The sequence below is a fragment of the Cannabis sativa genome, chromosome 8, assembly GCF_029168945.1.
Source record: "Cannabis sativa cultivar Pink pepper isolate KNU-18-1 chromosome 8, ASM2916894v1, whole genome shotgun sequence".
NCBI lineage: Eukaryota > Viridiplantae > Streptophyta > Magnoliopsida > Rosales > Cannabaceae > Cannabis > Cannabis sativa.
The window spans coordinates 3,359,710-3,376,100 of record NC_083608.1 but is presented as its reverse complement, the minus strand read 5'-3'; positions in this window follow the sequence as shown (position 1 = coordinate 3,376,100).

Below are 16,391 nucleotides of genomic sequence, written 5' to 3'. Positions count from 1 at the left end.
AAATATCATTTATACGGGGTCAAGTGTTTTAAGGATAAAATACATAGTAGGGTGTTACGGTAATCTAATCCCTTTACTGTGTAGATCATTCATATAGAGGATCATTGATCAAATTAGGATTATAACAATGGATAACTAATGATGTGTCTATATGGTGGAACATATAAAGCATTCTATATACTGAGAGTGCAATTCTAAGTTCTATGCATCGGAAGGGACCGATATTGAACTTTGACTTAGATTTATTAAACTTACCGTAATATCTATTCAAGTCAATATTGCCTAGTTGATCCTAGATCAAATGTTCTTAATCCTGTTATGATTAGGCTCAATCTTGAAAGGCTATTCGTGTTCTTTGATTTGTTAGTTAAGCCTACTTTTAGGTCAGGGTGATACGTACATTTTGGGAACACGGTAGTGCAATTGAGTGGGAGCGCTAGCATAAATGCAAGTAAACTCTGTTGTAGATTATCATATCAGTAAAACCCTATGTCTGATAAATCTAGGAAACTTTATTCACATAGTCATGTTTACTTTCCAATGTGTTGACGGCACAATAAACAGGATCAAGTATGTGAAAAGGGTTTCAGATGAATTTATACATTATGTACATATAATGATGAAATAAATCATGTGAACCATGAAACATTAAATGTTATTTCTGATCTATATTAATAAGTAAATCTGATTATATTGAAATGAGTTTTATTTAGGGCATAAAACCCAACAAACTCCCACTTGCACTAATATAAAACAAAAAGTGCGTTTCAAATAATCTCAACACCTCGATATACAAATCAAGTGTAGTAGTAGTAAACTCCTCGTAATAGGATCTGAAAGGTTGAATTAAACACAACCTTTTCTCCACCATTACTCTTCCTTTAATCACAAAATCATTGATAATGTGAAATTCCTCTCCATATGTCTACTCTCTTGGGATACTGGATTCTATATCTTTGGCAACTACTTTTGGTTAATCAGGAAATTAACACTAGTAGTTTAAGGCAATTTGGAATGGTGCCAAAGATGTATAGAACTTTCCTTAGACTGAATAAGTACCTTTCCTGTAACTTTAACATTCAGTCCCTTCCTGGTAGACCTAGAGACTTCAGATAGGTTATTACACTTCTCCAAAATCACTATTCCACCCCCAGAGTAACCACCATCTTATCAGAAAGATTTACTAGCACAAAGGCAAATTTCGAAATCTGATATGGTGTAGTCTAAGAGTTTTAAACACACCCTTATAGACTAACATATAGTTCCTCTTCTTAATCTTAGGATTTACTTGATTGTGTTCCAATGTTCTTCTCCTGGGTTAATCTGATACCTACTCATTACTCCCACTCAATAGCAGGTGTCTGGTCTAAGGCATACAAAAGCATATCTAAGACCTCTCACTGTTGATTTAAGAAATTCTTTCATGGCTTTATCTTTTCTGGAATAGTTGAGACTTTTCCTTAGATAAATAAAATCTATGTCTAAGAAGTTGTGAAGCTTCTATAGATTGCCATTAGAAAGAAAATGCTTCAGCATCTTACTAAAGTAAGTTGCTTGCATTAGAGTAAGTAATTCCCAGGTATACCACAAGCCATATGTTTGAATAACCTCAAACCTATAATACTAGGAACAGGAAGTTTGTTAAGTCCATTGAATAGACTTATAAACGAAAATTTCCTTTTATGTCCTTGTAATAGAAAACTTTAGGTTACTCCACGTGAATGGATTAAACCATAGTTCTATTGGCTTTCTTCTTAGTTTCTTATCTTGACAATCCATTACTTGTTTAAACTCACAATGGATTTTAATCACTAGTGTCTCCCAAGTCATAAGAAGGTGAGTTCCTAGAAACTCTCCCACTACGACGAGGTACCGTGAATTATGTCTAAGAAAACTAAATGGTATTGATCTCTTCGGTTGTGACAAGACAACAGAGGCAGTGGGATCATCATATATCAAATAAGATGATATAACACTTTTGGAATCAAGAATTAAATATCTCCTTTATTTGTTACTTGTTTTCAGACTTAGTCATTATCTTAGAAAAGTAGTATTTGTTTGAACAAACACTTTCTTATCTATTGACAATGGGATGGTCCACCCCTAATCACTTAGAATAGCTAACAAACCATGGTTAACAGTTCTAGCTTTTCTTAAGATTTTGATTAGGTCATCCATGAATCTAGTAATGATTTACATTAAGTACCCAACCATTACATCATTCTGAAATTGTATTACCATAGAAGGATTTAGGCAACGACTAGTAACTAATCATCAATATGCAACTCAAAATTTTTGGGGATGTAAGTTTGGATATAATTCAAAAATCAATTTAATGATCTTTGAACTGGATATCTACTAACTATTTCTCCACCTCTATCAGTTCGCAAGATCTTTAACCACTTACCTTAATGGTTTTAACCATTGCTAGAAATTAATGAAATATTTAAACATTTCAAATTTCTTGCTAAAAGGTATAATCTAGAGTTACGTTTTAAGAATACAACGAAAAACTCATATCCACCCCTGAATGTACATCCATCTGCGAATGAGATGAACTACGTTCAGTGGATATAGGCATATTAACTCTTTGTAGAGATTGATCTTGTCAAATCCACTATGAACAAGATACAAATGCCATAGATTAAAAAAAATAGTAGTGTCTTTTGATGACATAGGTTTAGTTACATCAAAGAGTTCTTAGAATAGTGCAAGTGGTTCTTGGTCACAGAATACCTAACTCATATTCCATACAGTTTTAATCCATTAATAGAAGATGGATATAAACACTTGAGAAAGTGTAACTGTATTGTATCCTGGAATTAGAAATATAAGAAAATTTCTATTTGGAATCTAAAATTAAAGTCAAAGACTTAAATTTATACAAAATATAATGAGTAATTCTATCTTGGACCAACACTACTAATATAACTCTAAGTCTGATTTGCCCATACAAGTAGGAGATTTCTAAGATTGAGGATTTATATCAATTGGGAATAGAATTTCGGGATTATAATCATCTGCGTCATTTAATTTCTTAAGAAAAAAAATATAATGACATGAAATGATTTATAGACCATTCATCCAATGATATATTATTGAGCTAATTCGAAATGAATAAGCTAAGAGGAATTAGGATAATTTCGTTTATAAATAAGAATCCAACGATGCTTCGATTAGCGAAAGACAAAGTAATCTTATTTATGTAATCTTCTTGTTTCATATTGTAAAAATACTAGTTTAAGGTGTCATCAATTGATGAACAGCTAGATGTTGCATATACAATATTTATCTTTCGAGATCTAACACTATTATGTATGTCTAATGGTGAAAATCCACTAGGGATTTATCTCATTAGATAAACAAGCCAAGTTAGACCAACAATGAAGATTCGAAATTAAACTACAACTTAATAACAGAAAATAACATGGTTCAATATAAATTCATACACAATTCAGAAATTATAAGCATATAGCAAGTAGGAATGACAAGTGAAAATACTAAAACATACAATCCTAAATAATTTCCAAGGTTTTCAACAAACTGATATCAGTGTCCCGTTTAGGCGAGAGTCAAAGCTACCATTCATTGAATAGAGTTGTCAGCTCGTCTAAAATGTTAAACATTCTAGCAACCTTTTATTCGATCAAGATTGGAATTCAGCGTTGTCCCGTTTAGGCGAGAGTCAAGGCAATTCTATCTTATGAGCTTCCACCATTGTTTCGCAATTTGCAAGTCAAGTATGGTCGCCACCATTAGGGTGATCCATACCATACAAAACACTTACAAACTACTTATCATGCGAGGTTAAACGGTGCGAAATTGCTAATGAACGTTCCTCCATTAGGGAGGATTACTCACTAAAACAAACGCGGTGTAAAACCCACAATGGAGATCGAATGTCTCTTGATTAAAAGCTCATTATTTAGAAAGCTCATGCGAGGTTAAACAGTGCGAAATTGCTAATGAACGTTCCTCCATTAGGGAGGATTACTCACTAAAACAAATGCGGTGTAAAACCCACAATGGAGATCGAATGTCTCTTGATTAAAAGCTCATTATTTAAAAAGATTTGTATTTTCTTTGATTCTCTTTATTTATTCTATTTATTTTAAATATATATTTATTTAATTAAAATTTCCAATTTAGAATGAAAAATTCTAAATATAAATTTTAATTTAATATTTATAAATTCTACTGAGATGGATATGAAAATAACATGAATTATTTCCATCTTAGTAATAATTTCCAATAAATATTTAGAAAAATATTCAATTTAAGTTGTTACAAAATTAATTTAAATTAATTTACAACTCAAATTTTATTTTCTATAAATATATATATTGCATTTCGAAAAATTAAAGTATTTAAGAATACAATTTTCGAAAAATGCATGTTAAAATAAAAAATAAATCCTGGAAAAATTATTCTAATTTAATGTTGGCCCAAAATTAATTAATAAAATTAATTTACAACAAAAAAATATAATTTTCCTATTTAATTAAATATATAAGAAAAATTTCAAATATTTAAGTATGATGATGAAAATCAACTTAAATATTAATTTTCTATTTAATTAAATACACTAGAAAAATACTTCAAGCAAAAATATCATCTATCTAGATTTTTCTTTGACTAATTAATTCAATTTCTAATAATATACTTTAATTCAATTTATTTTAAATTAATCAATAAATGAAAAAATCATTGATTTATTTTAAATTTCAACTAAAAGTAATTTTCTATTTAATTAAATGTCATGAAAAAGAAATATTTAAGTATGATGATAAAAAATAAACTTAGATATTTAATTTTCAAATTAATTAAATGTATTAAATTCAAGAAATAAATAATTAAGTGTAGAGAAGGCTTAATTATTAATCTCTAGTTTAATACTAGGAAAAATATATTTAAAATAAATTGTGCCAAAATTAATTATATAAATAATTAATTTCACAATGTATAATATTTTTCTATTTAATATTAGAAATAATAAGTAGTCTAGAAATAATTATCTAGAAAATATCTTATTTGACTAAGTATCTTTCCACTAAATTTGAAAAAAAAAATATCTAATTTAGGTTGTATTAGAAAAAATCTAGAACTTAAATATTTTTCAAATTTAAATTTAATTAAATATCAAAAATTAAGTTGTAACCACTTAATTTGAAAATATTCCATTTTAAGTTAATATTCGAAAAGATATTAACTTAAAAAATATCTAAAGAATCTTAATAACCAATGCCTAAAATTCCTCAACTTAATTTTGAAATTTGAAATTCAAAAGACATTCAGATTTAAGTTGGTTAGTTGTAGATAACTAAATATCAACTTAAATAGGAATATTTAATGAAAAATTTAAATTAAGCTCCAGAAAGAATCTAGATGGTTATAATTCTATATTTAATTAAATACAAGAAAATACATATAGTTTAGCTTAGAATAAAAAATTCTTTAAACTATAATTTTCTTAAGTTAATTTCAAAATAAATGAAATTAATTATGTTGCTAATCAATTTTATTAGGTTAAACTAGTTTAATTAACCTAGTACAGTCATTCAAATCAGGCAAATGGGCCTTCACAATTGGGGTGGTTCATGTGAGGGGGTGCTGGGTTCAGTATGTCGTACCCACTACTATGGCTCCCAACTCTCACACAAGGCCCAAAAGAGAGGAATTTAACCTTAATAAGAACAACTGTTATTAATTGAATAAGCCCAATAACTAAATGGGCCTAAATAAATTCTATCAAGAACTATGATAATTTATTTTAGCAACATTAACCTATATGCATCTATAATAAAATTAAACACATAGGCTCACACAGGCACACTTTGGATGGGTCCTATCATGTTGCTAGGTCATACACAGATGAAAGAAGATTGTAAATATACCTGTTACAAATTATTAACTTGACCAAGGGAGCCATCAGATCATTAGATCTGGCAAAAAGTAACCATGGCTATTTGCAATCAAGTAATAATAGGTTTTGAAAACTTACAAACAAGCTAAAACACATACTCCTGCAACAAGGTTAGCTGGATAGTTGGATGTAGGATTTATTTAATTTTAAATTAAATAATTAATTTCGAAATAATTAATTAAATAAAAAATAATTTTTCGAAAATTTTTTAAAAAAATTTGAATCATTCGAAATTTAAAAAAAAAAATTAAATTTAAAATTAAACCTACAATTTTGAAAAATTAGGTTTCAACCAACCTAAATATCATTTCAAAATTTGCTAACTACTTTTAAAATTTAAATGTTATTTTATAAATAAAAATTAAATAAAAATTAGAAAAGATAAGTTAAATATCTTTTTCAAATTTTAAATTTAATTTAAATAAATAAAATTACAAAATTTAAAAGTTAGCAAAATATCTTACATCTATTTAAAATTACATGATTATAATTATCTTATTTTAAATTTAAATAAGGTCAAAATATCTAAAAAAGATTTAATTTAAAAAATATATATAAAATCTGACCTTAAATTTAAAAATAAGATAAGATATAATCAAATTTAAAAATAAGATAGATTTGTAAGCAAGAAGATAGATACTAATTCTATTCAAATTCAAATTACACTAATAACTTGAATTAAATTTAAAAAATATTAAATTAATTCAAAATGATAATTAGAATTGAATTAGGAATAGTAATAGTATATATACAAAACTATACAAAAAATTGGAAGTTAATTCCATAAAAAAGCATGAAAAATCGAAGAAAAACGAAAAAATTGTGAGCTCTACGGATAGTTTTCGCGATCGCAGGAAAATTTCAGCACAGCTCCGATTTTTTTCGAATCTTCAAAAAATCATAACTAATTCAAATAAAATCGAAATTGAGTTCTGTAAAAGGCTAACTTGCTTAATTTTTTCCATACTATCCAATAAAAATAATTCCAGAAGCAGAATCGTAATTATTTTTCACGAAAATTTACAAACATCAATCAATCATCAAATAACACTCAATACAACATGATACCATCCAAAAACAAACAAACAATCGTTTTAAAGTCCAAATTTCTTGTAAGTAAATCAATTACCATGGCTCTGAGGCCAGTTGTTGGAAATTTATTTTACCAGGATCTTAGATCTACTCACAAGTATGTTTATTAAAACCCTAAATATGAACTTTCTAAAACGATGAAATAAACACATATAAAGTTTAAGAAACCTTACATTGGGTGCAGCGGAATATAATGACTCCTTCCGTTCAGATATCTAGCCCTTGATTCCTTTCTGTAGCAGAGCATTATCAATATCTGAACCTGGATCTCTTTCTCTGAATCTTTGATGCTGAAACTCCTTTTTGTTGAAAGTCTTTCTTCACGATCTTCCTCACTATGATTGAGGTATCACTTGCTGTGTGTGGGCACTACTCATACACTAAGAATTTCGAAATTCAAGAGGGAAGAGAAAGAAGAAGTGGCAGCTAAAGATAGGGAGAGAGAAAGGCTCAGGTTTTTCTCTGAAGGAAAAATAGAAAATTTAAGTGTAAGTTTCCTGAAGCCTTCACTATCTATTTATAGCATTCCACTAGGGTTAGGTTTGAATTATTTGACATTAAAATAATGAAAAAATCAGTTTAAATTTCCTACAAAAGTGGCTGGCCCTATACAAGTGGATTTGGGCCTCACTTTTTGCAATTTTGCAGTTTTATCTTTTCTGCATCTGATTTTCTCAAAAACGCCAATTTTCTAATTCAACCATTTAAATGCCAATTCTAACTATTTAATAACTATAAATAATTATTAAATAATATTGTCATTTATCATATTTATTAATTAAACCATACAAAGTATCATAATTAATAAATATGCCCCTAAAACTCTTTCTTTACAATTTCGCCCTTACTTAGTGAAAAATTCACAAATAGACATAGTCTAATTTGAGAATTATAATTGATTAATCAAAACCAATTATATGAGTGTTACAAGCAATATTATCTCAACTAGTGGGGGGACCATGAGTCTATATAACCGAGCTTCCAATAAGTAGATCAAGAATTTAGCACTAAAATTCACTTACTTATTAATTCTTCGTTGAATCCACGCATAGAACTTAGAATTGCACTCTCAGTATATAGAATGCTCTATATGTTCCACCATATAGACACATCATTAGTTATCCATTGTTATAATCCTAATGTGATCAATGATCCTCTATATGAATGATCTACACTGTAAAGGGATTGAATTACCGTTACACCCTACAATGTATTTATTCCTTAAAACACTTGACCCCGTATAAATGATATTTCAGCTTATGTGAAATGAGTACTCCACCATTTATGTTCGTTTGGTCAAGCTCGAAGGAGATCATCCTTTGATTACTATTCGCCAGATAGAAGCTATAGATTCCATGTTTATGCTAGCGCTCCAACTCAATTGCACTACCGTGTTCCCAAAATGTACGTATCACCCTGACCTAAAAGTAGGCTTAACTAACAAATCAAAGAACACGAATAGCCTTTCAAGATTGAGCCTAATCATAATAGGATTAAGAACATTTGATCTAGATATTACGGTAAGTTTAATAAATCTAAGTCAAAGTTCAATATCGGTCCCTTCTGATGCATACTCCATGCATCCAACCTGAGCTTTACTTTAACCAATGCTCTGGAAAGAACATAGCACTTCTCCAAATGCAAGTAAACTCTGTTGTAGATTATCATATCAGTAAAACCCTATGTCTGATAAATCTAGCAAACTTTATTCACATAGTCATGTTTACTTTCCAATGTGTTGACGGCACAATAAACACGATCAAGTATGTGAAAAGGGTTTCAGATGAATTTATACATTATGTACATATAATCATGAAATAAATCATGTGAACCATGCAACATTAAATGTTATTTCTGATCTATATTAATAAGTAAATCTGATTATATTGAAATGAGTTTTATTTAGGGCATAAAACCCAACATGTTCTTCTAGGGCAGGAAAAGAAAGTTTGCAAAATTAATAGGTCCATTTATGGACTTATGCAAGCTTCTCGCTCCTAGAACAAAATGTTTGATGAAATCATCAAGACCTACAGCTTTCTTCAAAATGAAGATGAACCTTGTGTTTACAAACTCAAGGAAAACCAAGTGGTAGTCTTCCTGGTCCTTTATGTTGATGACATTTTGATTATTGGCAACAATATCAAGAAAATGACTAACATCAAGGAATGGCTAGACACTCAATTCAAAATGAAAGAGTTGGGTGAAGCTGCCTATGTTCTCGGTATTCAGATTATCAGAAACAGGAAGAACAGATCCCTTGCTCTCTCTTAAACAACCTACATAGATAAAGTTTTAGAGAGATTCTGAATGACCAACACCAAAGGGGCAACTGTGCCTTCTAGATTTGGTATCCGTCTATCTAAGTAACAGTGTCCCACTGATCCTTATGCTTCAGCTGTTGGGAGTCTAATGTATGCAATGCTATGCACTAGACGTGACATCTGTTATGCACTAGGAATTGCGAGCAGGTATCAGACGAATCCAAGACAGGAACATTGGAATGATGTTAAGCATATCTTGAAGTACTTGAAAAGTACAAGGCAATTCGTGTTAGTCTATAAAGGTGGTGCTCTAAATCCCGTAGGCTATACCGATTCAAATTTCTAGGCATGTCTTGATGATAGAAAATCTACATCTGCGATGGTGTTTACTCATGGGGGTGGAGCAGTGGTTTGGAGAAGTGCTAAACAAACCGCAATTTCAGACTCTACCATGGAGGTAGAATACATAGCTGCTACAGAGGCTGCAAAAGAACTTGTCTGGCTTAGAAAGTTCTTCTCAGAACTCGGTGTCGTTCCTAGAATGAAAAAACCACCGGTTTTGCTTTGTGATAACACTGGAGCCATAGCCAACAGTAAAGCACCTCGAAGCCACAAGAGAAGCAAACATATAGAAAGGAAATACCATATCATCAGAGAGTATGTAGTAAGAGGGGATGTACTGGTGGAGAAAGTGGACACAGAGGACAACCTAGCTGATGCATTCACCAAAGTCTTGGCAGGAACTGCATTTGAAAAGCACCGTCAGAATTTAGGATTAATTGAAATGTACTGATTGTTGTATATTAGTGCAAGTGGGAGTTTGTTGGGTTTTATGCCCTCAATAAAACTCTATTTGAATGTAATCTCTATCATTTAAATATCAATAAAGAAACAGAAGTATTTTCATCACTTATTTATTGTGTCATTTGGTTCATGTTATCATTTATATGTTTATTTGATTTATAAATTCATCCGAATCCTTGTCACATTTATGTTCTTGTTTATTGTGTCGTCAGCACAGTGGGAAGTAATCAAGATTGTGCGATTAAATATATACTCCTAAATTTATCAGTACACATGGTTTAACTGATATGATAATCTACAATATAGTTTACTTGCACCTTGGATAAGTGTCATCTCTTTTCCAAGGCATTGGTTAAAGTGAAGCTTGGGTTGGATGCATGGAGTATGCATCGGAAGGGACCGATGTTGAACTTTGAATCAGATATGTTAAACTTACAGTAATATCTATTCAATTCAATATCACCTAGTCAATCCTAGATCAAATGATCTTAATCCCGACATGGTTAGGTTCGATCTCAAGATTATTAACCATGTTCTTTGATTTGTTCATTAAGCCTACTTTTTGGTCAGGGTGATACGTACATTTTTGGAACATGGTAGTGCAATTGAGTGGGAGCGCTAAACATAGATATGGAATCTACAGCTTCTTTCAGGGCATAGAAGTGAAATGATGATTTCCTTCGAGCTTGGCTAAACAGAGATAAATGGTTGAGTACTCATTTTAGTGATTATGTTTAGTTCTCTGAAATATCATTTATAGGTGGCTAAGTGTTTTAAGGATAAAATACATTGAAGGGTGCAACGGAAAATTAATCCCTATACAATGTGAATCATCTATAGAGGATCATTGATTATTGCGATTATAACAATGGATAACTAATAGCGTATCTATATCGTGGAACATATAGAGCATTCTATATAACTGAGATTGCAATTGCAAGTTCTATGGTCGATGCAACAAGGAATTAATAAGTCAGTGAATTTACTTAGTAAATTCTAGAGCTACTTATTGGAAGCTCAGATATATAGGCCCATGGTCCCATACTAGTTGAGTCAATACTACTTGTAAGACTAAGTTAATTGATTTTGATTAATCAATTATAATTCTAAAATTAGACTATGTCTAGTTTATGAATTTTCACTAAGCAAGGGCTTAATTGTGAAGAAAAGAGATTCTAGGGTTTATTTTTTAATTAAGAGACTTTGATAAGTCTAATTAACAAATATATTAAATGACAATATTATTTAATAATTAATTTTTAGTAATTGAATAATTAAATTTGGCATTTAAGTGGTTAAATTGGAAAATTGGCGTTTTTGAGAAAATAAGATGGAAAAATGAGAAAATGGCAAAATTGCAAAGTGGGGCCCAATATCCGTTCCATGGCCGGCCACTCTAATAGCAATTTACCATTTATTTTTTCATTATTTTAATGCCAAATAAGTCTAACCTAGCCCTAGGTGGTTTCCTATAAATAGGTAGTGATGGCTTAAGGGAAAAGATGATGCATCTCATTCCTTCAGTAAAAAATGTTGAAGCCTCCTTCACTACCCTAGCCGAAACCATCTCTCTCTCTTTCTCTCTTCAAAACCGAAGCCACATAGTGAAAAGAGTGAGTGCCCACACACATCAAGTAGTACTCAATCATAGTGTGTAAGGTTGTGAAGAATCCAGTTTCAAGAGAAGGAGATTCGGACTCCGATCTTTTTGATATACTGCTATAGAAAGGATACAAGGGTTAGCAATCTGAGTGGAAGGAGACATTATATTCCACTGCTACCACTGTATGGTTTCTAATACTTTATATGTGTTTATTTCATATTATTTTAGAAGTTCATGTTTTGGACGTTAATAACATACTTGTTAGTAAATCTAGATCCTGGTAAAATAATTCAAACAATGGGAGCATGGATAAATTGGCTGAGTTTATTGAAAGTAAAGGCAGCATAACGTTTGGTGAGACTGAGATATTGCAAGGCCCCTATAGTACTTATTTCGAGTGCTTTGTCATCAAAGGGTTATTCTTCATGTGAAAGCAATTTTGTAGTAGATCTAGTTGGATTTGGAGAACTCTTAGCACCTTCAATGTGAGGTTTAATAAGAACATCAGTGATATATATTATTTGAGAAAGATACATTCCTGTGGCATCTTTGAAAATCTCTACTCTAAGAATGTAGTGTATAAGACCATGTCCTTTAGGAAAAGGGATCTATGCAAGTCTGATATAAGTTGATTAATGAAAGAAGAATTTTGATCTGTAAAAAGCATATCATCCACATATACTAGTAATATCATCAACTTGAAACTTGAACAAAAAATGAATATCGATGTATTTGACATTGACATCTGAAAACCGCACTCAATTAGAGTTATTTTAAGCTCATTCCAGGCTTTAGAAGCTTGTTTGAGGCCATGAAGAGCCTTATGAAGTTTACACACATGTGTGGGTTTAGTAGGGTCAACAAAGCCCTCTAGTTTCTGGATGAAGACTATCTCAATTAGATTTTCATTGAGAAAAGTACTATAAACATCAAGTTATTTCACTTCCCAATTGAAAGAGACAACTAGAGAGAGAATAATTTAAACAGTAGCAGGTTTAAGTAGTGGAGAAAATATGTCTTGATAATTAATTCCTTGTGTTTGCAAATATCCCATTGTAACCAATCTAGATTTGTACTTGTTATCCATGTTTCCGGTATGGGACACGTGGGCAGGGCCGGCCCTGAAAATATATGGGCCCAAGATGAATTAAATTTTGGGGCCCTCAAAAATATATAAAAAAATATCAAAAAAAGAGTGTTATGAGATTTGTACCCATGACCTTGAACATTATGTTGTCCACCTCAAACAACTAAGCTATGAATATTTTTTGCTTATAATATACTTAAATTTTACTTAAATAAAAGCCTAATAAATTTTTTAATTTTTTTTTTATTTTGCGCCCTGGGAAAGTGTGGGCCCTAGGCATGGGCCTAGCCCGCCTATGCCTAGGCCGGCCCTGCACGTGGGCTCCAAATAGAAGCTTAAAGCCCATTAGTTGGTCTAAATAATATAAACTTTGTCAAGCCCAATTGTTATTTTGTCTTTCGGGAGAACAATTGCACTCTCTCTAGATGAAGGTTCTATTGGAACTTATTTTACCTAAATCTAGATTTACTAACATGTATGTTTGATTATAATCTATAATCTAACATTCTAAACATGAATTTCCAAAAAATAATGAAGTAAACACATATAAAGTTTTAAAAAATCTTACATTGGTGGTAACAGAATATTATGGCTCCTTCTGTTCATATCTCTAACCTTTGTTCATTTATGTCGCAGAGTAATAACAAGATCTAAACTTGAATCTCCTTCAGGTGATAGAATTCTTCACAATCTTCTACACTATGATTGAGTACTTACTTGATATGAGTGGGAAAGGTACTCCTCACTATATGGACTTTGAAACTTGAAGAGAGAAGAGAGAGAGAGAGAATTAGAAATAGAGAAGAGTCTCTCTTTTCAGTTATCTGATAGAATAGTCCAATGAAAGTTATGAAAATAGGAGCCTGTCATATCTATTTATAGGATTCCTTCTATGGTTAGGATTTAATTTATATGGAATTAAAGAAAAGATAAAAAAAAAATAGATTAAAATTTACTTAAGTGGTTGGCCATGTAGTGGATCCCACTGGATTTAATTTTGTCATTTATTTAACAACTTATTATTTTCTTTCACAAATGTCATATTTAATTTTAAACCTTTAAATGTCGAATCTATTTATTTAATAATTATAATTAAAAATTAAATAAAATTTCCATTTAATTTATTTGTAAATTAGACCTTACAAAGTCTCTTAATTAACAAATAAATCCTAAAACCACTTCTCTACTGAATTAAGTCCTAGCTTAGTGAAAATTCATAAATAAGACATAGCCTAATTTAGAATTCTAATTAGTTAATTAAAACCAATTAACTAAGTGTAAAAGCCAATATTATCTCAACTAGTGTAGGGACCATTGGCCTATATAATCAAGCTTCCAATAAGTAGTTCTAGAATTTACCGAGTAAATTTCCTATCTTACTAATTCCTCCTAACTCCACTATAGATTCGGAATTGCACTCTTAATTATATATAACACTCTATATGTTCCAAATATAAATACGCTATGAATTATTAATTGTTATAATCCAAATAATCAAAGATCCTCCATAGATGATTTGTTGGGAATATTTTACCAGGATCTTGATTTACTAACAAGTATGTTGAATTAACATCCTAAATATGAATTGTCTAAAATAATGAAAATAAACACATAAGGGTTTAAGAAAAACTTACATTAATTGCAGCGGAATAATATGACTCCTTCCGTTCAAGATCTCCAGCCCTTGATTCCTTTCTATAGTAGAGCATTATCAAGATCTGAACCTAGATCTCTTTCTCTCCTTAGGGTTTGGTTACCACCATCTTACTCACTATGATTGAGTACTTGACTTGCTATGTGTGGGCATGGCACTCTTTCACTAAGGGTTTCAAATGTGAAGAACAATGAAGGAGGTGAAATCATTAAGGAAGGAGCTCTCTAATCTAGATTGGTTGAATAGTCAAGTTAACATTAGTTAGATGAGTGAGAGCATCATGTTTCTTTTATAGTGTTTCAACTAGGGCTTAGAAAAAGAATAAAATATTGGGCAAAAATCACATATGGTTGTACACTTAAAGTGAACCACTTTCTAGTTACAATTTTGCCACTTTATTCCAACCAGTTATTCTTCTTTCAATAATACCATATTTTCCAATTCAATCATATAAATGCCAAAACATTTTATTTAGTAATTATAATTAATTATCAAATAAAATTGTCATTTATATAATTTATTCATTAGACCATACAAAGTCTCTTAAATAAAAAATTGACCTTAAAACCTCTTTTCTTCACAATTAAGCCCTTACTTAGTCAAAATTCATAAATAAGACATAGTCTAATATCAGAATTATAATTGATTAACTAAAATAAATTTACTGAGTCTACAAGCAGTACTATCTCAACTAATTCTACCTTGTCTATATATTCCTTCGTGCATAATTTAAGGCAGTTTATGCTTAGAAAATACTTGTCAAATCCTCCCTGGTTGCTTTAAGACATGCGACTCAGGCTGGGGGTACGAAAGATGCAGGAGGGTATGTTACCTCTTCCTCATGTACTGGCCCCCAGTGGCCCCACGTCGGGGTAGGCGGCAGCGAATCTCTTTGAGATCTCTACTTCTGCGGGCAGAGGGTCAGGGTGGCATGACATCCATTCAGAGCGCACGACGTGGTCATTTTTGGCTATGTTGGTATTTATAACAGCCAAGTTGACAGCGATTGCTTACTTCACCTCCTTGGTAGGTTGAAGCTGCCCCCTCAAGGCTGGCAGTGTCAATGCTCTAGAACTTACTGATCAGACTCGACCTACGAAGGTGCTCAGTTGTCACTAAGCCTCAAACCTTCAATTACTCTTTGGAGAAGGCCCTGTATTGGTCATCTTTCCTTGCCATATCTTTCGTTCTAACACTCGGAAGGAGAAGTTTTGCTACAAAGTTAAAAAAATGTTAATTCACACACAAGAATTGGCAGAATCCAAAAACGAGCAAGGCTTGTAATGAACTATTAAAATACCTAGGAGTTGGAAGCTCAATTGAAGGGATGGCACCATGCAGGTAGGGAACCCGAAGGAAAAGAACAAATATTCCTGAAGATCGTGGGTACGGTTCGTTTTGAAAATAGGACAATAGGAGGGTGGCTGTTTATCCTGTCAGAAAAACCCCAACTTTGACCTATCAATCCTCATGGGATTGGCCTTAACACAGTAAAAGTAAAGGATTTCTTTCGCAGAAGGAACCTCTAGTTTATTAATTTTGCAGAACACGTACCACCGAGCCAAGAGTCTGTAAGATGAAGGGATCAGCTGGAAGGGCGCAATCCCAATTTTTTCAACTAGGCTCGCAAAGTAAATCCTCAAAGGCAGATGACCACCTCTGGAAATATGGGACAAACTCCACACACTAATGGATGTAGATTCTCCAAAAATGGAGAACCTGTGCCACATCAAACTAGGAATGTTACAGAGGCCAGAAACTTTGGAGTACGCTTGTAACATCCCATAGGATTGAAAGCAATTGGCCTTTTGCTCCATATCCCACACAGATTCAGGGCGGACCTGTGCTTGCAAAGGAAATCCCATTCTCCTGGTGTTTATAGGCAAGCTTTCCTCAACAGTAGGCTCATCTTCGGGGATAGCTTCTAAATCTCCACAAGCTGAGGCGTTACTATGGGGATTTTA